Consider the following 23,758-nt stretch of genomic DNA (forward strand, 5'->3'; position numbering starts at 1 on the left):
GAATATCTCAGGCAGGACTAGCCCCATTCAGGTGGTCAGCAGCTGCTCGGAGCTCTTGCTGCTAAAGAACAGCCAGCACAGGGTTACAATGTCAGCCTCCTGCGGGCGGGGGTGGGGGTGGGGGTGCGTGGAGGGGGTGTGAAATTTAAAGAGGAGCTTTGCCTTCCGCCTTGGACTCTGGTGCCCCTCTGTCCCCAGCTACCCCTTTTGGCCGTTGGAAGGAGTGCTTGCTCCTGCCTTTGCATTTTCTGGTGGAACCGACGGAGACATTTCTGAATTTGAAGAGGACAGATGTTTCTCCTGCAACCTTCCAACAGGCGCCCCTTCCCTCCTGGCAGCGAAGCTGGGAGTTAATGTGTTTGATTTCTGCTCAGACAATGACTGAAGTAGGTTGCATGAATTAAAAATGTACTCTTAAATACCACATTGGGGGTAGAGCATCTTGCTTTATGCAAAGTTATGCAAAACTAGGGAGTCCCTGGCTTCATTAGTCAGAAATAGAGCTGCAGTCCATAGATGTGGAGGTCAGCGTCAGGGTCAGGAAACAGCAGACCGCCTTGTTCTGGGGTGATTTTTGCCTCCCCGCCCCCGGGGAGAGGCCAGGTGTCAACACAAACACACCAGCCTCTGAAGGTAGCTTTAACACAACCCACCTTAGTTTCCCCCCCAAATTCCAAACCCGCCGCCCAAAAGGCAGGCGTGTGAAAGGGGCCACGCGCTGCGGGCCTCCTGGAGGGGGCGCTCGGAGGGTGAGGAGGTAATGAGCGCCTGCGAAAGGCCGCCGTGAGCTCACCCCAGAAGCCTTGCTCGGCGCACACATTATTTGTAGCCGATCTGAGGCTCGCACCGTGTTTGACATTTACTTGTAAGGAGGGGGACTTCAAAAAGTGTGGGGACTCCCCTCCCCGCAACCATCCCGGTGAAGTGCAGGGGCCAGGCGCCGGCAGGCAGGGGGCGGGAGCACCGGCCACGCGCACCCGGGCGCAGGTGCCGGGCGGCCGCGGGCAGCGGCGGCTCGGAGCAGAGTTGGGGCTGGCGTGGACGCCTCGCAGATGCACACTGTGTCCCCGGCCAGCAGGAGGAAGGAAGAGGAAGTGGAGCAGCGGCAGCCGGCGCCGCAGCCGCCGAGCCGACCCGGAGTGTAAGTGCGTGTGCTCCTCCGGCGAGCGCGGGCGAGGATGGGCACGGGATAGCGGCAGACCACCCACACCGCGCAGCGCAGCCGGGCAGGGCCACCGAGCCGCCGGCACCCTCCCGCGGTCCCGCGTCACCAGCGCTGTGTGTGCAGGGAGCCTCCACCTCCGCAGCTGCTGTCCTGCGACCCCCGGCAGGTTCGTAAAGTTTCCCGGGCTGGCGCCGCGCCCCGACTCGCTGACCTCAGCGTGGCCGGGGAGAGAGCTGGGGCTGGGACAGGGAGGAGGCTCCAGCTCCGGGGGACTCCGGTCGCCACGGAGACACTTTTGTTTCCTCCCGGGGGCACCGAGGCTTGGGGCTGGATTGGGGGGAGGCGGGGGCGCTGCGGGTGAATGAAGGCTGCAGGCGCGCGGGCGCTCAGCAGTTGGGGAAGTCTGGACACTAGGGGAGCGGGGGGAGTTGGGCAGAGGGAGCCCCCCCTCACCCCCCCATGGAGCACAGGGCCCGGGGCCGGGAAACCGTAGAGACGTTTGGCCAGGGCCGGCTGGAGGGGGCCGGGAGGATTGAGCTGCTGGTGCTGGGGGACTGGGAACGGGGCAGGCGGCGGTAATGGGGTTGGGGGCTTGGAGACCTGAGAGGCTGCGCCTGAGGAGGAACTGGCAGCTCAGACTCCCCGCTTTTCTCGGGAGCTGGCAGAGGGGAGGGAATCCCCCAGCGGGCGCGCTCCTGGGAGGGGGTGGTGATGGGCTAGCGGGATGGAGGGCCCCCGAGGAGCTGGAGGGGGTGGTCAGGGCAGCTGGGAGCCCTGGGGACCACTAAATACCCGCCTCCCGGGACTTACCGGAGTCCCCGCTGGGACCGGAAAGATGGTGTGTATGTGTGTGTGTGTGGGGAGAGGGGGGGGGAGAGGTGGAGGGGGTATTGAATGGATGAGACCGGCATCCGAGAGGGGGCGCACGGGGCGCTCCTTCAGAAAAGGGGGCAGCGAGCTCTGGGGGCCTTAAAATCGGAGCGGAGGGTTGGCGGATCGCAGGAGTAGCTTTGAGGAAGAGGAAACACAGAACTCAGCCTGCCCGGGGGCGCGCGTGTTCCCGGGCGCGCGCCGGGGGCCATGAGTGAGTGTGTGTGTGTGTGTGTGCGTGTGTGTGCACGCGCCTGTGTGAGTGTGACCATGGGACTGCAAGGGGCTCCGGAGCCCAGGGACTGCCGCTGAGTGACCCTCTCCCCCAAGGGGGCCTTTTGAAGTTGACAGCGGTTGTTGGTGCTAGGACCTAGGTTGACCTAAAGCTGCAGGGCTTGGCCCCCGGTGGTGACCTGGCTCTGGGGGCCTCTGGACAGCTCCTGAGACTCAGGGAACATATTTTATGACGTCCTGTGCCCTGACCATGGGACTGCTCACACCGCTGGCCACGAATGATGCAGACCTAATTCATTATATTTTAGATTTTAGAGAACCTAAGACATGGGTTTCTGCCTTACTCAAATAATTAAAAAAATATTTTTATTGATTTCAGAAAGGAAAGGAGAGGGGGAGAAAGATAATCATTGATTGGCTGCCTCCTACACACCCCCTACTGGAGATGAGCCTGCAACTCAGGCATGTGCCCTAATCCGAATCCAATAGTGACCTCCTGGTTCATAGGCCGATGCTCATTCGTTGAGCCACACTGGCAGGACACTCAAAGAATTTTTAAAAACTGGATGTACTGGTTGTCTTCTGGGGAAATTGTGAGGGAATGGCCTGGAGCATTGGAACTCGGCAGGGGGGATGGTGCCAGGAGGGAAGGGGGCCAGGGAAGATGCTGGGTAGGTGTCAGGGCGGGGCAGGCTGGGAGACCAGCCAGGAGCTGGGTCTGGTGGAAGGCACTGAGGACCTGGGGCGGTCACTGGGCTACAGGGTGGGTGGGCCTATTGATGGCCATATCCACCCTCCTCTTCCCAGGTCTCCTCTCTCTGCCCTTCTTAACTGCAGCCACTCTGACGGCCTCACATTCTTCTTTATCACCACACTCTCTCCCCAGGGCCTTTGCACATGTTGTTCCTCTTGCACAAGGAGCTTTTCCCTACACGTCCAGATGGCTCCCTGCCTCGCCTCCTTCTGGTCTCTTCTCAGTTGTCAGCGTACAGAAGGCCTTCCCTGAACACCTCATACAAAATACCAACTTGCCACTCCCTGGTTCTCTTAAGTTACCCAATTTCCCCCTCACTACTTAATTATGTACCCATCTGTTTATTTGATTATTGCGTGTCTCCCCCGTGAGATGGAAGTTCCATGAGGGCAGGGCCTCGTCTTGTTTACAGGTCCAGAGTCCAGACTGACTCCCAGCAGAGTAGGTGCTCGATAAATACTTGTTGACTGACTCAGTTAGAGATGCCTATTACGGGCGATGCTCACCAGGAAATGTGCCAGCAGAATATTGTAGCATCGGCGGCAAGTAAGAAGCCCAGGCAGCAGACTTGCTCTTTCTTCCGTGTGCTCCCTCCTGTGCCCCGCTGCTCTTCCCGCAGACCCCTTTCTGCCTTGAGTAGACCCCTCCCTTAGAATTCCAGCCCAAAGAGAGGAACCGAGTGGTTCCTCGGGAGAGTGGTAAACAGGTACAGATCATCAAACACACACAGCCACTCCGGAGCTGGTGCTCATCCCTCTCCTTGGAGGCAGTCTTTTCACAGGGTGTTGCTTTAGCCAAAGAAACACTCCCCTAGGAAGAAGCAGGCATACACTGTGTCCCACCCTGCTCTCCCAGCAGGTGGACGTGGGGGCAGTGGAGGAGCGGAGGTGAGAGAGGAAGGAGAGGGAGGGAGAAAGGAGAAGCCGGGTGGCAGATGCAGAGGGGCAGAGAGAAAGGCCCAGAAGAAAAATGAAAGAGGAAACAGATGAGGGGCTTCTACTGCACTGCTAAATCATAAGCGTTGATTAAATTACAGTGTTGAGCTAGGACAATCCTTAAGTGTTTCACAGTAATTTACCCCCTGTGGGTGTTTGGTGTGAATGGGTGGGGAGAGGTGGAGAAGTGCTTTGAAGCCCTTTGCAGAGAGGAAGTGGCTGGGGGCGTGCCAAGGAGCTCAAATGTACGCTCACTTGCTTAGGTAGCACCTTCCTGAACCCGGAAGGTCTGGAGGCAGTGGTTCCCATGGAGGGCTCTCCCTGTCCGGATCTCAGACAGTAGGTACCCTTCAGGCTTGTCACCGAAGCCTGCAACCACAGTTTCCTGCTGGAAACCATCCGAGGGGATAGCTTGGCTTGGAAGACATTATTTCTGTCGAAGCTGGGAAGGTGGGGAGTTACTGTACACCACAAAGCCTCGCCTGTGCGCCCTCATTACGCAAGGAGTTCTGTTCTGTCTCCTAGTCAGCCAGTCCAGGGTGCATAAAGTGAGGGTCGCAGCCCAGGCGTGGATCTCAAATCTCCATTGATTAGGTCCACACCAGGAGTTTGACACACAAGAGAGGAGAGACTACAGTGGAAAATGGAGTGTTTCACAAAACAGGCATAGGATCTTAGTGTCAAGTGTTATTGCTTAACTAGAAGCCCGGTGCACGAAATTCGTACGTGGGTAAGGTCCCTAGACCTGGCCGGCGATTAGGGCCGATTGGGGCCTTCTGGCTGCCGGCTGGGGCCTCCCTTCCCAGGCTGCCAGCTGCTGGCTGGGGCCTTCCTTTGTTCCGCGCCGCCCCCTGGTGGTCAGCACACATCATAGCAAGCGATTGAACTCATGATCTCCTGGTCGAACTCCTGAGGGGGCAATTTGCATATTAGGCTTTTATATAGATAGATAGATGTGAGTCATGGTAAAAAAAAAAAAGTATTTATAATTCTGAAGGCCCTAGGAATCTACCTTTTGGACCAGGTTGCAAGAGATTCTGACGAAAGTGGTCATAGTGCTGTACTTTAAGAAATGCTTAGCTGTCCCCTCCCCTTACAAAAAGCTGTTGGCTTTATCTCCTGAAGAGAGGTTATTTCCACATGTTGGGTCAGATGCCCTAAATGCAACAGCCGTGGACTTCACTTTGAAACACTTCTGTTTCCAGAAGTGGGTGGAGTGCTAGGCCTGATTCTCACTTCGGAGACACGGAGAAGCAGGACATTCGTTCATAGTAACTCTCTGGCTTCGGTTAGAGTATAAAGACTGAAGATGTTCTTTTCTGTCCAACTTTCAATTTAAAGCTTTGGAGGTCTTTGGAACTTTGCTCAACTTTTCCGCTCCTATTTTACACCTAGGATTACCCCTTTCGCATGATTTTAATGACCCTCAGAGTATTGCAGAGGCAGTAGTCATCTCCTCGGGGGGCAGGCACACTAAGGGCCACATAATTAGATGAAGCATTGCAGCTGACCTGGCCTGGGGACTGGCCAACCAGAGAAGAAGGAGGCTCAGAACCGCGCACTGTCCCAACCACCTAGGGGACAGAGTGTGGCTCTGGTCATGTGTGTGGCCTGTGGAAGCATGTGAATGTGCCTAGCACGGTGTTTTAGGTCCAGCAGAACCGGCCTGAACACACGCTGCAACGCTGGTTGGAGCACTCAGTTTTCTGGATAACTTAGGAGGCCTGAGCGCTAACAATCGGAACTCATTGCTAACAGCCAGAACTGAAGCCTGCAAACACTGGCATGATCCACGGTGAAGTTAGCCTGAGACTTAGCACTCTAGGAGCCGTGTGGGAGAAGGGATGCTAGCTCACCAAACAGAACTCACAGCATCCATTGGCGAGTGCCGAGTAGAGAAATTAGGCGTGTAAATAGGGGATGATTCCCAGTCAGCGCTCTGGGCCCCCACAAACCATGATTTCCGGAACCTGAGCAAGATTATTATGGGAACCTCAGTTTTAGGCATCGAGACTACAGTCTTGGCTGTTTTCGTTCCAGTAGTTAATGCGGGGAACAAAGTCCTCGGTGGGAAGCACTGGAAAATCCACCACTCGTGTTGGGAGCGTTGTGCCTGCTGGATAAGGAGCGGGGTCTGGGGCCAGGATCAGGGAAGGCCTGATTGAGCGCTGCCCCAGTGGGCATGAAGTCACAGCATCCGTGGGACATTTTTCTGCTTGTGCCGACAGCTGACACCCTTCCCCCTGGTATGCTGCTTGGAAATGATGGGAGACAGCCAGTATAGCATTGTCATCCAATTTTATAGGCGCGGCTTGGAGGAATGAAATGTCACGGGTGTTTGGAGAGTAGATCTGAGCCGACACCGGCTTCTCGGCCTCTCTTCCCTGCTGCTTCTGTCCTGTGGGTCTTGACGCCTGTGTTCCTTACTTGTTCCTCTTGTTGTTTTCCTGGGCTGCCCTGGTCTGAGGTCAGGACCCCCAGATTGAGCTATAGTGTGTACCCTGGGTGCTGATGGATGTGCCCGGGGTTGCCACGGCACCCAGGGCTGTGGCCACCACCCCTGAGGCCCAGTTTTTCAGAGCTGGCACCTGCCTTTGGCTAGCTCACCCTGAAGTTGACCTTCTGAGCATTGAGAACGGAGCCTGCTCTCAGAGACAGCATGCCTATCACCCAAGCTCATGCTAACACAGCATATAAGTTAGGATGCAATTCATTAACCAAAGACGAGAATGTTGTTTGCCAAGGACAATAGAAACATATTCCTTAGCCAACACGTTTTTCTCTATGGATGAGTCTTCATGAAAGCAAAAATATGGGACCATTTTGGGGGAACCAGCTGGGGTGAGGGAATACACTGAGAGTGTTTTCCTGCTGGCCATACTTTGGCTACCTCTCCTGACCTGCGGGTGAGCACCAGCTCAGGGGGCCGCAGACTGCAGGGCGGTTTCCCCCGGGAGGTGCCGAGGCTACGGATTCTGTTCTTCTCTACTCGCAGGCTGCTGCCCAGGTGACGTTGACCTTTATTTCAGGCGATCTTAACCTCGGCATTTTTCACTTTGGGGCTGGATAATTCTCTGTTGTGGGCCGCCCTGTACATTGTAGGATGCTCATTAGCATCGCTGGCCTCTGCCCTGGAGATGCCAGGAGCGGCACCAGCTGTGGTCACTAAAAATGCCTGCACCTGGCATTGCTCTGGGGAGGGCGCGGGGGGGGGGGGGGGGCACCCTCCTCCCAGGTGAGAACCACGGCTTGGTTTTCTTGCTCAGTTAGACCTTCCTGTGCCATCAGACAGGCCAGACTTTTGGCAACAGTTACAAGGGTCCCGTTTTCTGTTTACAGGTCATTCCTTAGAGCAGGGGTGGGGAACCCTTTTTCTGCCCAGGGCCATTTGGATATTTATGACTCCATTTGTGGGCCATACAAAATTATCAACTTACAAATTAGCTGCTATAGTTGGTCAAACATTTAACTAACTCACCCCTCATGCCTAGGCAGGGCCAGACCGAATGACTCCTCGGGCCTTACACGGCCCGCGGGCCGGATGTTCCTCTCCTCTGCTTAGACTGTGACGTGGCATAGTCACAGGTGGTGGTCTCACTCCTCCTGGCCCTCCCTTTCGTCCGGATGTCCTCTCGAGCTTTCTTCCCTCCTGATTGCCATGTCTTCCTTACCCAGATTGGTTTCAAGTTCTCATTTCACGTCTGTGTCTTCCTGGCATCCCTGGCCGGAGAAGACTGTACCTGGTGATTTTATGTCGCGGTTTCCTTCGCGGCCTTGGATTCTGTCCGCCGCTCCCGCGGCAACTACCACCTGTGCACAATGGGAGTAAGATAGGCGTGTGAGGGAGGGAGTGGTCCAAGCCCAGCTTGGCTCCTCCGCAGGCCTGTGTCGCAGGACTCAGGAAACGTCGCATGGGAACGAATGACAGGGCGGTCGGCCTGCTCCTCTGCTTGTAAGACGCCGCTCGGCTGGCTGGTTAGTGATGGGTATTGATGTTCCGTTTAGTGTGACCAGGACCTCGCAGCGGGTCAGGGAGAAGCGTGGCGGGACTGCTGCACGGGGAGCCCTTTCCACTCGGCCCCTTAGGTTTCTGCCACGTTTACTGCCCAGGCCGGTGTCTGTCCCTTTGGGCACCTGCGCGCGTGGCACAGTTGCTGTGGCTGCAGAGCAGCCTCTGTGCCTCGAGCGGTGGAGCCGTATCGCTGGCTGTGGACTCGGTCTGTCCCCGGCAGTAGCCTCCAGTCCCAGCCCTGTCGCCACCCTCCGCCACCCTCCGCCCTTCCTTCCGCCCTTTGTGACTGTTTGGGTTTGCACTGTGTTCAGAGAGCCAGCGCTGGCTCTGGGCTCTGTGGCTGAGCGGGGCTGGATGAGCTGTATTTTCCAGGCTGCCACACACCATTACCCCTCATTTCGAAGCACAATACATTTCCAAATAATTTTTTTCTCCTGATTTTAGGCTTTTTAACCCAAATGCAGAGCCACAGCTGGCTCAGCCCTTGGCCCTCACAAGGCATGTGGTTTGGGAGGAGGCTGGTGAAGGGCCTTTGGTTAGATGGCGTGTTTTTGGCCGAGTGAAGAGTGAATTCCGATAGCACTTGGCCAGGCTGGTTTGTACTTGACCTCTGCCCACCCTCACCCTGCCCCGCCCCGCCCCGCCCCGCCCACCATCTTTAAGGGATTTGTATAGTGGACCCCGTGCCCTCCTTATTCTAGTGGGGGCCACTCTGGGGGATGCGACTGAGTTCTCAGACATTTAGGTTTGGGGGATGGGGCTGACTCTTTACATAGGCTAAATAGTGTGTGCTGTGTGTGGATGTATGTGTGGGAGAGAAAGCCACGTGCGTGCACACACCACACACACACACACACACACACACACACACACCCGTGCAGGGCTCCTAAGAATGAAAGGCCTGTGGAAGCAAAGAAGCCATTGTCTCAGCCTCTCAATCCTGTGTTCTCCGTGCTTGTCACTTTACCAGCCAGTCAGCACAAGTCCCATTTCCCCAAAGCCGCTTATCAAGGAGTGACTATGTTTCCATCATCTTCAGACTGACTTTCCTGCCAGGAAGTGACTTCTACTCATTAGAACTATTTTCTCAATTACTGTCTAGTCATCCATTGAGAGTTTGAAAACATTTGTCTGGATTTATGTGAGAAAGGCACAGTAAAACTTTATTTATTAATTGTAGTTGTTTTTTTTTTAAAGAAATGTGTGGCTTATACTTAAAAGGTGTATAAATATTTTTAAATTGAAGTATTGCTGGGCTCACAACACCCATTATGATACTTGCTCGTCCATTCATTCATTCAGCAGCCATTTAAAAAATTGATTTTAGCCCTCCCTGGTTTGGCTCAGTGGATAGAGTGTTGGCCTGCCGACTTAAGGGTCCCAGGTTCGATTCCAGTCAAGGGCACATGCCTGGGTTGTGGGCTCGATCCCCAGTAGGGGGCATTCAGGAAGCAGCCAATCGATGATTCTCCCTCATCATTGATGTTTCTATCTCTCCCTCTCCCTTCCTCTCTGAAATCAATACAAATATATTAAAAAAATAACTAACCAGCTTCCCACATTTTCACAGGCTTGCGTTGGGGTCCATTCCCTAGCCACTCCATTGTTCCCCAGGCTAGACTGACAGGCAAGCACCTTCCCTAAGTCACTCCAACTTCGCTGCACATGTGCCCATCTTCCCCTTTGTTCGATCCCTTCCCCCTGTGACCTGCAGGGAAGGGACCGTGGTTCCCAGGGGAGCCGCTTCCTGGTGAAGCTGCCCAGGTGAGCAGGCCCACGATGCCCAGGTGAGCAGGCCCACGATGCCCAGGTGAGCAGGCCCGCGATGCCCAGGTGAGCAGGCCCACGATGCCCAGGTGAGCAGGCCCCCGTTTGCTCGCTTTCCTTTATTGATATTAGCCGGCTAACGACGCCCATAGCAGTCCCAGCACAATTAATTGCACCAGGTTTCACTCTCCAAAGTTTCCCAAGTTGGACACTTCATTTTAGGGCCACCCCAGGAGCAGCCCCGTGTCTCCATCCCTCCGCGTTCTCTCCGGCTACTGCCATCCCTGTGGCTGCTTTTCTATTTTCTGCTCCTGCAGGAAGGCAGCAACCAGCTGCCAGGCTCCCAGCTCATTAAGCAGTAGCTCATGGGCCTGTCAGTGGGTAATGGCTTTTATGGAGTGGGTCGGAAAAATAAGCCTCCGTGCAGACACTAAATTGCCACCAAGTATGGGTGTGAGAGAGAAACGTCTCTCCTTGTGCTGAGAAAGGGGTATAGTTCCTCCCCTGCTCCCTTCTCAGTCCCGAGAAGTCACTTCCCTCATCCCTATATGCAACTCAGGTTTGGTACGTGTGTCACTCTCTCTTCTCCCCAGGAAGGACAGACATGTGAGCTGATCGGCTGCTGGCTTGTTCTGCCTCTTTACTGTGTGTCAAGACTGGTGTGTAACTTTAAATAGGACCCAATGTTACAGAAACATTTAAAGAGCCATACAAAGGCTGTATAGTGAAACACACAGGTTTACGTTAAATCGCTGGAGAATTGCATTCATACCAAAATAGGTGGTGTCAGGTTCACAGGGGTCAAACGTATTCATTCACCTTGGACCCATTCTCCAGATGAGGACATTTACATGTCGGAGAGGCGGCCGCCCAACGTCACGTCCATCCAAACAGAGCCCTCACCTGTGCCGCATGCCAGATGGCACGCTCGCCTGCGGCCAAGTCCCCCTCACTTTGTCAGGTTCATGTTTGCTCCAGTTGGGTCTGTCGCCTTGGCAGGTGGCGTTGAGTGGTCATGCTACTTGGGGAAGGATTGAGAACAGTTTGCTGACAGACCTTTGCCTCAGCAGCGTGTCAAAGAGCAGAGTTGGGGGCAAACCAGCCATGACCTGAGCCGGGCCTCCGCCAGCGAGGGGCAGAGGGCAGAGGGCAGAGGCAGAGGGCAGGATGGCCCATTCACTTATATCCCCACCAGATCGTGTCCCACAGCAGTAGACACGGTGCTGTAAGTATTGCTGACTTGTGTAGGGCTATTGAACATCTTTTCAAATACGCCACTAAAAATCTAGATTGTGACCGTGTCCATAAAACAGTCTGAGAATCGGCACTTAGAGTGGGGAGCGATAAGACACATGAAGGTGGAAGCAAACATCAGTCGTCATTGTGGAAGTCCCTAGGCAGAGTTTACTTCAACATCCGTCTTTCAATAATGAACAGGCGTTAGCGTAACTTTCCATAACAGGATCAATGCAAGGCCCAGAGAAATGGTAGAACAGCAGTTTTAATGTTGAGATTCTTTCAAAATCTGGAAATTGCAGTATGAAGAGTGGGGCTCATCCATTTGAAGTGTGAGGTGCAGGAGGAGGTATCTAGTATCGTGTGCAGGGCAAGGGGACTCATGAACGTTGGTCTTCAGGGTGCTGGAGAGGCACGGGTCTGACCTCTAGGAGTGGGCCGAGTGTGTTTCAAATTCTTAATGGCTGCCGTGGGTCTTCGTGTGCCTCCAGTGTTTGCTTATGAAATACTCTTTCCATGTGTTTATCCACAGGCATTCATTGAGCACCTGCTGGGTGCGCTGGGGGTACGCGATGTGATACATACATAGCAGTATCCTTCCTAGGGAACGAAATAGACCTGTTGCTGATTTCATGGGCTGCTTAGACACTGGTGGGGGAACTGTACATCGATCAAAAGATCACACATTTAAACTGTGCCAAGGGCTGTGGGGGAAGGAGAGATGCTGGGAGGGCCTCTCAGGGGCTAGTCTATTCAGGGAGGTTAGGGTTTGGGGAGAGAGAGAGAGAGAGAGAGAGAGAGAGAGAGAGAGAGAGAGAGAGAGAGGATTTTACTGTGGAAGGAGGAGACCCTGCCTGTGACTAGCGTAGGTGAAGGTCATGTGAAGGGCAGACTTGGATGTTGAAGGAACCGGAGTGGCCAGGACAGCAAGCCCTCCAGGCCTGGATTGGACCGGGAGGGCTCATGGGGCCTTGGGTCTTGATGGGCCTTTATGGAAAGTGCAGTGGGAGCCACTGACATGTTTTACCCGAGGGAGTGATTTGATCAGATGTTCTCTTTGCAAAGGCCTTCGTGGCCCCAATGTGTACATTTTACATCATTTCAAATTGGTCACTATGTGCCTCCACTCTTACCACTTTTAGAATCTAACAATTTCCAAAAGGATCAATTTAGCCGCTCGTATCTCCTTCAGATTTTAAAGAGCAACTGAACCGAGTGCTTTAGCATGGGCCTTGCAAGCACTTAAGAATGACAGAGTACCCGGTTCTATGGTTCTTAGCCTTCAGAATGCCCGAGAATCGCCGGGGTCCCAGAAACTGCATTTTAGCAAGTCTCTCAGGTGATTCTCAGGCAAAGTGGCCTGGACTCCACTCTGAAAAGCATCCTCCTAGAAAGTGCTGCGGAGACAAAGGACCCACAAAGCTCAAGGTGACCCGCACTCTGGCAGCCGGTGGAGGATGGCACCTCTCTGTGGCTCCGGTTGAACTTGAACCTCATCTCCCCATCCTGGAGGGCTTTTCTGCCAGTGCCCTTGAAATGCTGCTGAACCCTCCAAGTTCCTGCTAATTTATTTCCTCAGCCTGTCGTATGCAGCTGCCTTCTCAGATCTGTGGCTTATGACATTTCACTTTCCATTTTGTCCCCATTTAATGAGAGCCCTTTGATGTGAGTCCTGAAGGCGGTTCTGAGGCTGGGAGGTGGTGGGGAGGCCCGGCCGCCAAGGCGCTGCTTGCTTTGCTCTGGGACAGGAGGCCGAGTGGGCTGCGAGGGCGGCAGACCCATCCGCCGTTACCACAATAGGGCGCGGTCTTCAGGGACCGCAAGGGCCGGATGCCAGGGCGATTCCTTCTGGAGGCATCTCCTGTGGCTCCCCCGGTCCCTGGTGCTCTTTTAAAATTCTACACAGAAAATGACTGCGAGGGAGAGCGTCCTGGGGCCACGGCTGCTCCCCAGGGAGAGTAGAGCCCAGAACTCCTGCCCCGGTGAAATCAGGTTGAAACGAATATTGTGGGCAACGTCGGAGCAGACGAGAAGTCACAGAAAAGGCATTAGGCGATTTAGTGGGCGAGACAGGAGAGTGAAGTACCCTGGACCCACGTTTCCCAGCCAACAGGACACAGCTCAGCAGTCACCTCCCCTGGGAGCCTGCCGTGATTTCCCGGGACCCCTCCCCGGACACACGGGTGCCTCTCTGTGCGGATGTTCCGCGTGCTGCCCTACACCGCGTTTCACGTGGTTTTCCCTCCAGTGGACTGGCATTCCGGGGGCAGGCTCTCGGGTAATGTGGGGGAAGGCAGCTCTGTGGTATCCATCCATGAACCCTGGTCCCGCTACAGTCCTTTAAAATGTCTCTCCGTCCTGAGTGAGCCCCGGGACACGTGGCTGAGGGATGGAACCCTCACGGTGCTCCGTGTTGCTGAAGAAGGTCCCTGGGCCTGAGGCGTGGGCCAGACCAGTCTCAGATGTGGCCAGGCCAACGCCGGGGCTGTGCAGTGCCCTCACCCTGCGGTGGCCACGGTGATGCGCTCCTGTCACTCCACTGTGCCCACAGCGGCCTGGACGGAGGCACTTTCCGGGGGAGGGAACCAGCCTGTCATCATCGCAGGACTGTCTGCAGACGTTTTTTGTGTTTTTTTTTTTTGTTGTTAATTTTCATCCAAGGATATTTTTTCCATTGATTTTTAGACAAGTGGCAGGGAGGGGAAGAGAGAGATAGAAACATCCATGTGAGAGAGACACATTAATTGGTTGCCTCCTGCATACTCCCTGAACTGGGGCCAAGGACTGAACCGGCAACCAAGGCACGTGCCCTTGACCAGGAATTGAACCCAAGACCCTTCGGTCCTTGGGCCGACACTCTAACCACTGAGCCAAACCGGCGAGGGCTGCAGAAGTATTTAGTATTTGTTCCACATGCGCCTACTTACCATTCTCTCCCAGTCCCCCAAAGCCGATGGGGCAGCGACGTTAGAAGATCCTAACGTGGAAGGATGTTGAAACCATTTCTTGGCGTAAATCCTGAAGCTTCTCCCCTCGGTGCCTCGTCCCTGGTTCAGCCAGCGGCGAATCTGGACAGTGTTTCCCCCTTCCTCCCCGCCAGTGGCCAGTGTCTGTGGCAGCCAGGCATCCGAGACACACTGGGGGCTGGGACCCCCACCGCAGGGGCGGCTACCACATCTCACTCATTACATTCTGAGAGCGCCGTGGCCTTGATAATTTATGTTTCAAGGCTGTAATTGCCCGCTGGTTTTCTAGCAGCTCTCAGGGGTTTCGGCCCGCAATTGAAACTTGATAGGTGTCCTGGCTCCTCACTGTTGGAACGATTTCTCCTGCCGGTCAAGTGCTGAGCTGAGCTCATTTCTCTTAAACCAAAAAGCAAACCCCACTGTACGCGCCCGAGTCCGCCCTGGGCGTGAGCCTGTCAGGCCTTTGGAACCACAGTCTCGGACCTTCACTGCCCTTTCTCCCTCAATTAAAATAACCAAGTAACTCTCCTTTCCCCAGCGGGGTTCTGCCAGTGTCCGAGGCAGTCTGTTTTAATTGTGCATGCTGGATCTGGGGGACAACCTCAGGACGGGATTGGGGACCCACTGGGTAGATCTGAGCTGAACGCCACCCGTCACCTGAACTGCATGAGCACCAGCTCTGTGTGGTGAGCGAATGGTAGTATGTGGGGTCCCCTGGGATTAGGGTCTGTTCGGAGCCGGTGTCCAGTAGTCCCCCCATGTCTGATTGGTTCCTTTCCCCAGTGACAGCCCCCCTTTGAAAGCCGCAGGGCCCTTCGGCGAAGGCTGGGAGCGAGGCCAGCAGCACACACTTTGGCAGTACCAGGGTCCTGCTTCAAGCCCTTCATTGAAGGGGTTCTGGGTCCATAAACTGGTTCACGTCTGGGAATTGATGGAAGGGTCGTGACTCCGTTTTTCTGATCCAGGTCCAACTTGCGTTCATTTGACACGGACGTTTTCTGCTTCTGCAGATCAAGTCAGGATGTAGGGGGCTTCCCGTCGGGTTTGGTTCTGGAACACCACGATGAGCCAGCATCACAGGTGTGTGCGAATCCCACCCTTGTGATTGCTGCCTCGACTCTGCCGTCTGTACAGCAGCCAGGCCACACCGGAAGGGGCTTCCAGAGAGCCCTCGCCTGCCGGAGGCCTGAGCCCTCCCGCGCCCTGAGGCATCTCTCCCAGCTGCCTTGGTGGGGGCAGTGACTGAGGCAGGATCTCCAGGGATCAGGTTGAGATTTCTCATCACCTACTTGCCGTGGGCAAAATGATGAAGTTCTCATACCTTCTGTTAGCATCATTATTGAGCTATTCATACTGTCAAGGCTGCATCTTAAATTTAAACACATTTGGCCAGGCTGGCCTGGCTCAGTGGTTGAGGGTCGACCTATATGAATCAGAAGGTCATGGTTGGATTCCCAGTCAGGGCACCTGCCTGCATTGCGGGCTCAATCCCCAGTAGGGGGCGTGCAGGAGGCAACCAACCAGTGATTCTCTCTCATCATTGATGTTTCTATCTCTCTCCCTCTCCCTGCCTCTCTGAAATCAATAAAAATATATTTTAAAGGTTTAAACACATCTGGATGAGGATGAAGGCCTGGGGAAAGGTCACACTTCGCCCTAAGAGGCGTGTAAGCTCCATACACCACTCTCTCCCTTCTGCTTCGGGATAAGCACAGGATGTAAATTAAAAAGGAAAGAGCTCGCCTCCTCAGCAGCGGTTAGTTTGTGTATTTCTCTACTTTCATCCGTGGGGTCTTTGCAATTTTGGAAGCATTAGGGTGCAGCAGATTCCCTGGGCGCCGCACCCCCCTCCCCCCGCCCCGGTGTCACTGGTCTGATCTTCAGGGTACAGACAGACTTGGCCTGTGCTCTATGATGAAACGTCACCGCGGGTTCTGCTTCCCGATTGTCGTTTGGGTGGCATGGCTGTGACCGGCTCTGAGCACATACACTGTTGTACCTGGTTCTGCCCAGTGCCGGTCCGTAGTCGAATGTTCCATTCAGACAAGGCTGCTGAGGAGCAGCGTGACAGGACTCATTAGCCTCTTGCCAAAGCTCCTCTGAAGAGTTATTTTTGTATTCGTACAATTTTAATATTTGGGGATAGGCTGCACCATTTTCCAGGTGCCAAAAGTGATCATTCATTGTTTTCTTTTTTTTTATTAGGTGCTATTTTAGCTTCAAAAATAGTTTATATTTATGCGCCGCGCTGTGCCTTTGACCCAGTTCTTTTCCCTGGGATGTGTGTCCTAGGAAGACGAGGTTTATGATCTGAGTGATACCTGGAATATTAATTCCTTTAAAATGAAGTCACTGACCCCGGCCTCCTCCATCGCACACGCGCACACGTGCTCCTCCCCGAACATGCCTGCTCTCTGTTACAAATGCCTCGGGAGCCCCCTGGGGGGAAGGGCCTCCTCTCCCTGTTTGGCAGGAGAGGATCTGCCGAGGCCTGTGGGACGCAGCCGGGAGCCACGGCCTCGGAGCCGGCGAGCTGGGCAGCGCTGTCCTCTCCGCTCCTTCCAGCAGGACCATCCTGCGGGCGGGGGTGCCACGCGGGGGGGCGGAGGCGGGTGGGAGGGGTACCGCGGGCCCTGCCCGCATGAGCGTGCGGTTCTCGGGAGTGAGCTGTCAGCAGCCCTCTCTGCTGTCATTTGCTGCAGCCTGGAAATGAATAAGTGACAGCTATGAAAAGGGCTTCAGAATAATTGCAGCTGAAAGTACAAACCGTAGAGCAAAGATTTCATAGGCTACCTACCGCTCATGCTTGTTTCTCTTCACGAAAAGGGATGACTGTTTGGGGGTCCTCAAAACGCTGACGCGATAGCCTGTCCTTGGCCGTTTTATTTGTGACTCGTCGCCACATTCTGTATGGGTGTTTTTGCCGTCTCACAGGGCCTCTGCTTTTGCTGACAGCACATTGGAGTGGTCCCTGCCAGCCCACGGTGAGGTACCTGGGGGCTGTGTCACCTGAGGGACACACAGTTCCTTACCATGAGCTTTGCCTGGGGGTGGGGGTAGGGGACACAGGCGTTCTTGTTCTTGGGTGGGTACCATCATGCCTGTTAGGTGCTTTTCGTGAGTTTTAGAGTATGAAAGTCTTAGGCCAAAACATGCCTTTTTAAATTTGATTTTTTCCGTCATCATTTATTTATCCTCTCTATGCCCTCTTCCACCTCCACCCCTGCCCCACAATCACCACACCCAAAACATACCTTTAAAAATGTCTCCCCATCGCTCAGCCAAGGTAGCTGACCCTCGAATTGTCATCTTTTTAACCCCTGTAAATTGAACTGCAAAGAGTTGTCCCTTTTGGCAAGCAGTTTTGTTCCAAATAAGGACACATATTAATTTGCTTGGCAGAGAAAAAGAGTGGAAATATCTGAACTTGAGAGAGAATTCTCAATGCCACTCTTGCTTTGGAAGCAGCAGCCCAGCGTGCCCTTGGCCGCTCTGGCTTCTGGCGTGCGCGTGGCTTGGATCTAGCTTCTGAAACCGGCGCCTTGCTGGTCTGAACCCGATGCTTCCTTGGGGGCGTCAGGCAGCATTTGCAAAGGCGAATTGGTGATGTTCTCAGGAGAGAAGAGAAAGAGCATTTGATTGAAAGGATCTCGGAGGCCCTCAGTTAACGTTTCCTGGCATGTGGCGTTGAAGATGAGTTAGGGATCCAGGCTGGCTTTTAAAATAGATTTCAATAATTAATTATTCATTTTCGTGCATCTTAGAAAAAGTATACCAAGCACATCAAACCTGTGATTCCGCAGGTTTTCTTGCTTAGGCTGAGACGAAGGTAACTAATCTTAAGAGAAATAAGGCTACATGTAATGGGGCTGGGAAATGAAGAACCCGCGTTTTGCCCGTGACGTGGCTAGAGAGGCACCAAGGTGCCAAAGTCGGCTTAGTTGTGGCCTTGAGACCAGAATCCAAGAAAGCCCTGACATTGGTGAAGAGTGACAAGGACAGCTAGCCTTGGCCAAGTGTTCACTGTGTGATGTAAGCAATTTATATTGTTCTCTCCTTTAATCCTCACTGCAGTTCCTTGGGTTAACTACCCTTAATATACTTACTTTATAGGTAAGAAAGCTGAGGTGAGGGAGGGTGAGTCATGTGTCCAAGGTCGAAGAGCCAGGAAGAGGCAGAGCTGAAGGGAAGGGAAGGAGGCCACGCCTGCTGTTCTGAAGATGGCCTGGAGGAGGGATCCTGTGTTCGGAGACTTAAAGGCCTGGGGGGCAGATGCTTATCAGGAGCTTAAGAAGGCTCAGCTGCTTGGCACTAGGGACCCAGCACTAGGGACCCAGGGACTTGCCTGGAGACTTTCCTGAGTGAAGGGTTTTGAAGTTTATTGGAGTGGGGACTCACAGGGCTTTTCTGGGGAAATTATCTTTGTACATTAGTAGTTAAATGCTGGGAAGCCTGTAGTTAGAAATCCTTTTTTTTTTTTTTTTTTTCTGTAATATTGATGGCTTTCAAACTCAGTTAACTACAGGTTCCCTTTTTCTCCAGTAAAACCTGGTATGTTTTATAGAACCCATATTCTCTGGAGCACCCATGTAGGACCCAGCCTAATCCTTTTAACTCACTTTACACATGAGAAACTGGAGGTCCATGATGACTTGGTCAAGTCAAAACTAATTGTTGGCAGACTTTGCGTCATTAATTCATTAATTTAATATATAAATCCAGCGTCTCCCTAGGAACTGGGGTATATAGCAGGGAACAAATGAACAAGTTAAAGATATCGGAAAACATATCCATAATTGTAGTTGATGGTAAATCTGTGAAAATTAGAAATCCTTACTTTTCTGCATCTTCTCACGATAGAAAGCATGCCTTTTTCATCTCCATTTCCTCATTTTCTAGCATGGAGCAGGAACAATTCATATTTGTGAGTAAATAAATGAGTTGTTGATAATTTTGGGAGGCGGGAGTCTTTCCTATTCTGTTACAAAATGACCAATTAAAACAATTCCTATTAGAGTTGGTGTGTATTTGGTGTGTAACACACCGATAGTTAAAACAAAATGTTAAACACAGAATGACCTGAGAGGTCCCCAGATGGAAGTAGGTGTCTTGGTCACCTCTGTTAAGGAGTCCAGATGGAAATAACGGTGACGTGAGATAGTCAATAGAAGATGGGTTATTTATGAGAGAATCCATATTTGAAAGTCATCTCTATCAGTTTCTTAGGGTTGCCAAATTGTTTCATTGGCTAGAATGTTCAGATCACATCTCTTTTATTTTCATTCCTGGGCTTTTACCGTGTTGCTAAAGCGCCAGAATCTCTAAGTTTCTACTCCAATCCCAATGTCTACAGATTCCTGAGGAGTCCAAGGTTTGCTCAGAGTAGCAGAGGTGAGTCACCAAATCTTAATGGATGGCCAGTCCTTCAAGGCTGGAGTGAGGGGGCACTGAGGTGGGTCCTGAGCGAGCTGTTTGGTGATTTTCTGAACTGTGCAGCACGCTGTGGCCTTCCAAATCCTGCCCTTGAAAACAGAAAAGGACTGACAGGGGGCTGCAGAGCTCGCTCCTATGCATGGTACATTTGAAGCATACCCACATAGCTGGTGTTGGTACCGCAGGTGGGGTCCGGGAGTCCACTGGGCCAGACGTTCTGAGCTGCCCAGGTGGCCAATACTAGTAGGAAAGATAAAGAGTCAACAAACCAACTAGTAGGAAAGATAAAGTCAACCAAGCAAATGGCTTTTCCATGGGCCTCGCTCCTTCTCAAAGGAATCTGCGCCTGAAGCCGACCGTTCTGCTGTGGAGGAACTGCCGACCTGATGCTGGCACGCTCACAGCTGGCTCCGGTTGGCTTTGTTGTCCTGGGAAAGGGGAGTGCCATGCAGGACCTGCTCCGTGTTCCACAGGGGCTCCCTGCTCCTGCGGGGCCCCACTCAGGAGGCCCGTGGAGTACCACCTGGCACGGCCCTCAGGCAGCACGCACTCAACACGTCATCCCAAGAAGATCACTTATTTTAGGAGATGGGTGTCCTGGATTTCAGAGAGGGCTATTCTAGTAGAGGACACTTTTATAATTTAAAACAAAGGAAGGGGACTGAACTATGACAGCATCTGTCCAATTCATTTCTAGCTTCCTCATGGAAATCTAGGTTTCCTCAGGAGGGCATTCTCCTCAGAAGCAGTTGTTTATTTCGTTTGCATGGCTTTATGGATCATTACAAAATCAGACTTTTTTTCCTGGGGAAAAGAAGGAAAAAGCTTACATAAAAAGGTTAGGAATTGGGATAGATGTTTGAGAAGTAAAATGAAATGGACAGCTGTGAGTTTTATTTAGCCTTAGACGTGAAAGCAGAGCTTTCAGAGGTTAGGTAAGGAGATACGGGCTTCATCGTCTGTGTAAGAGTTTACCGTAGGCTGTTAGAGGAATGTCTGACAATAAAGAGTGATTAAATAATGGCCCATGTTATTGAAGGCAAATGGTGGACTTTTCTCTCTTTCATGTTTTTAGGAAATAATCTATAACGTGAAAGACATTAGTGCAGAGCAAAGAGCATGATGCCAGGAGCCTGAACGAGCCAGGCCTGAATCCCACCTTCCCCATTTGTGAGAGACGAGAGTCTGAGCAGGTTATGTGATGCTTTTGAATCTCAGTCTCTTTATCGTAAAACCTCCAGAGGATGCTATGCCATGCCTGCCAGGCCTGGCACCTGGGGCGTGCCCAGGACATGATGGCTTTCATGATGAGCCATGAGTAGAACAGGAAGTACCACACTGGTGGCCACCTGCCTGGGGGGGAGCTGTGAAATGCCCTTTAGAAGTGCTTTCACACAGGATGTGATTAGTGTGGCCTCAGGCTTGTCTGAGGGTTTTTATTTTATTTCCAAAGAAATCTTACAATGTATCATTACTAGAATGCGTTTTGGAGTTTTACAGCCAGTTAACTGATTGTAAAATTCTAACACCCTTTTCCTAAATAGGAAGGCGGGTGTTACCTGCTTCCTCTGTCTATTTGTCCACCTGTTTAAAGATTTTAAAATTCACCTGGACATTTAAAATCACGAAAGCCAGTGGCTTCATGACTAAACAAAATTCCCTAAGAGTGTTGCGTATTTCTGCCCACAGCTGACTCCTCTAGGAGGCAGGAAAACCACCGGCCTCTCCATCCGTGCTCTTGGTGTGTTGGGACTTGTACCAGATCCCTTAGGCTAAAAGGAAGCACAGAATTTTGGGGTGGAAACTCTGATGAATTAAGCCAGTAATATCCAACCTCTTGGCTAGGGACATATAAATTCTTTGTCTAAACTCACAGAAATGGCTCTTTGGGGGCTGGGAAAGACTGATAAATAATGCAAACGCATTCCTCATTGAATTGATTCCTCTGGATGCTCTGTGTGTAATTGGTAATCGATACACAGTGTTTGCTGGCTTTGTGAAATTGTTTCGGGCCGGGGTAAGGATGAGTCTGTGGTGTTGAAATAGAGGAAAGCTAATTCCCTAATGCCGGGATCGGCTTTAATCTTGTTAGCCAGATGTTGTTGCCATTAGAGCCCATCAGTCAGCCTGGGCCACAGATATCTCAGTTGCACAATGCGATTGGCTTGTGAGCTGCATTCTTTGAAGACCACCCTTGGTGTGGGGTCAGAGGCCCCTCTTGTCTGCGTCCTGGGAGCCTAGCGTGGCTCCCCGGTCCACTTAGGAACCCCGCTGCCTGTCACACATTAACCATCGGGCTCTGGCTCCTGCGGCGAAATCCTGGTCTGAAATTTGTAAACGCCTCGCTCAGGGGCCAGTTTTGGCCAATGAAAGCGGTTCATCCCTCTGGCAGGCCGGACTCCTGCTGCTGTTCACGAGGCATGGCTCTGAGCCCCTGCCTGCTGGGAGAGCATCCGGAAAATCCACAGCAGTTCCCCATTTTGACAGAGCTTTTCATTCTCCATCTTTTCCTTCTGCGGCTCCATCCATTGGCTGCACAGTCAACCCCAAAGAAGCCGGGGTCGAATTGAGATGATCGTTTGCAAACAGCCTGGCGCTGGGAGGATGTGATTAGAGTGGAGCATCTCCAGCCTGGAGTTTGCTTCGCTGTGAAACCTGGAGGCCTGTCCTCACGGGAAAGATTTACAGCCTCTGGCGGAGCCACCGTGGCCCGATGGCTGTGATGTTTCTATCAGATGCTCGGGGGGGTGGCTGGACACAGAGCAGAGCAGGTTTCTGAAGGGTGTGCGCGATCTGGAGCCCTCCTGGCTGACACTGCAACATGTGTGTGTGCGGGGAGATCAGGAAGTATGCGGTGGGCAAGGCAGAGAGGGATGCAGTTGGCGAGGAGAAGAAGAGAGGGGCTGGGAGCTGTTGGAGAGAGAACTTGGCATACATTTTGTATTTGTGTCTGTTTTTCTCTGGAAATGGGATGATGTGTTGGCGAGAAGCTTCTGGCTGCTGTCAGAGATACGAACATCTGGGCCGCTCTGCAGAGAAGTCAGGGTCCTGAAGTGTAGCTGCCACTCGATCTGTCTGCTGACGGAGGGAGGGAAGCGTCCGCTCTCAGACCGTGCGCTTAGCAGGGAGACGTGGCTCCTGGCTCGGGACGTGGCTTTTGAGTAGCACGTGGCAGAGCGATGTTCCAGCCCTGGAATCCGAGGCCGGCAGACAAGTGCGCACACTTGGGGCCAATCAGCTCTGCTTGCGTGGTGGGAAGTAAGAACGAGAGATGACTCCCAGCTGGTGTGGGTCAGTGGTTGAGCATTGACCCCTGAACCAGGAGCTCAAGATTCGATTCCTGGTCAGGACACAGGCCCGGGATGTGAGTTCGATCCCCAGTGGGGGGCATGAAGGAGGCAGCCGATCAATGATCAATGATTCTTTCTCATCATTGATGTTTCTATCTCTCATTCCCTCTCCCTTCCTCTCTGAAGTCAATAAAAATATATTAAAAAGAAAGAAAAGTAAGGTGCCAAGGGAGCAAGGTCACTGTGACACAGGCATGCACAAGGAGCCATCGAGAGGTGTGGCAGATTCTTTCAGGCCTTCGCTAGTCTCCTTTGCCGATGCTAAATGCTGTTGCAAGAACCCCAAAATATTGGATGACAGCAGAGTAAGAGTGTAGTTGCTGATGACTCCAACACCCAGTGCGGGGGCTCTGGGCATCGGCGTCGAGCCGGCACGCTGCCGCCTTCCCTACCTGTCTTCCCTCAGCCAGCCGCAGTCACAGGGGTAGAGGGTGCGAGGAGGCTGGGAAGTGTCACTCAGCCCTGGGCCTGTGGGAAATGCGGCTGGTTCATTGTCCCTGTCACGGCCCTTCACGTTCTTCCCAGACAGGCATGGAGCCAGGTGTTGTGGGGTCTGAAGCCTGTGCCAGTTTGGGGCTCACGTTAGAAACGGACAGGAGGTTAGGTATACAGGTGCCTATTCCCCGTGTTCAGAACGAGAATTGGAAGGCCTCGATCCAGGGAGAGGGCCTGCAGGTAAAGGTCCCTTAGCATCACAGCGAATGCATCTCCGTGCCTGGTGGCCGAAGGTAACATGGTTTCCCTACTTGCGGCCTAACCCAACTGCCTGTGCCCGTGCTCCCACAGAGCACTCAGTACCAGGAGGGAGCGCCAGGCTGGCCACCCCAGCCGCCTGCAGAGTGGACATCGCTCCTGCCCCCCGGGGAGCCATTGGCCCTGTGCGCTGAGAGCCCAGGCCCGTCCTATGCTTTGGCCTGGGCAGGGGTCTTCCCTGTGGACTCTGTGTGCTGTGAGGGGCTGAGGACAGGGTGCGGAGCAGGTTCAGAGTAAAGGAACCCAGCCCCCTTCACTCCGTGCTCCTTATTGTTCCAAACCA

At 53.1% G+C, this 23,758-nt stretch overlaps 1 protein-coding gene across 2 annotated transcripts in view; it reads left to right on the forward strand.

Annotated features, from left to right (window-relative positions):
* Positions 1–1,067: 1,067 nt before the first annotated feature.
* Positions 1,068–23,758, forward strand: part of ELMO1 (engulfment and cell motility 1) — a 401,111-nt gene continuing 378,420 nt past the window's right edge. For both annotated transcript variants that reach the window (XM_008147245.3, XM_008147253.3), the window contains exon 1: positions 1,068–1,331. The gene's annotated coding sequence lies outside the window, so the exon portion shown is untranslated. The remainder of the gene's footprint in view (positions 1,332–23,758) is intronic.

This window comes from Eptesicus fuscus, chromosome 14, assembly GCF_027574615.1.
Source record: "Eptesicus fuscus isolate TK198812 chromosome 14, DD_ASM_mEF_20220401, whole genome shotgun sequence".
Lineage (NCBI taxonomy): Eukaryota > Metazoa > Chordata > Mammalia > Chiroptera > Vespertilionidae > Eptesicus > Eptesicus fuscus.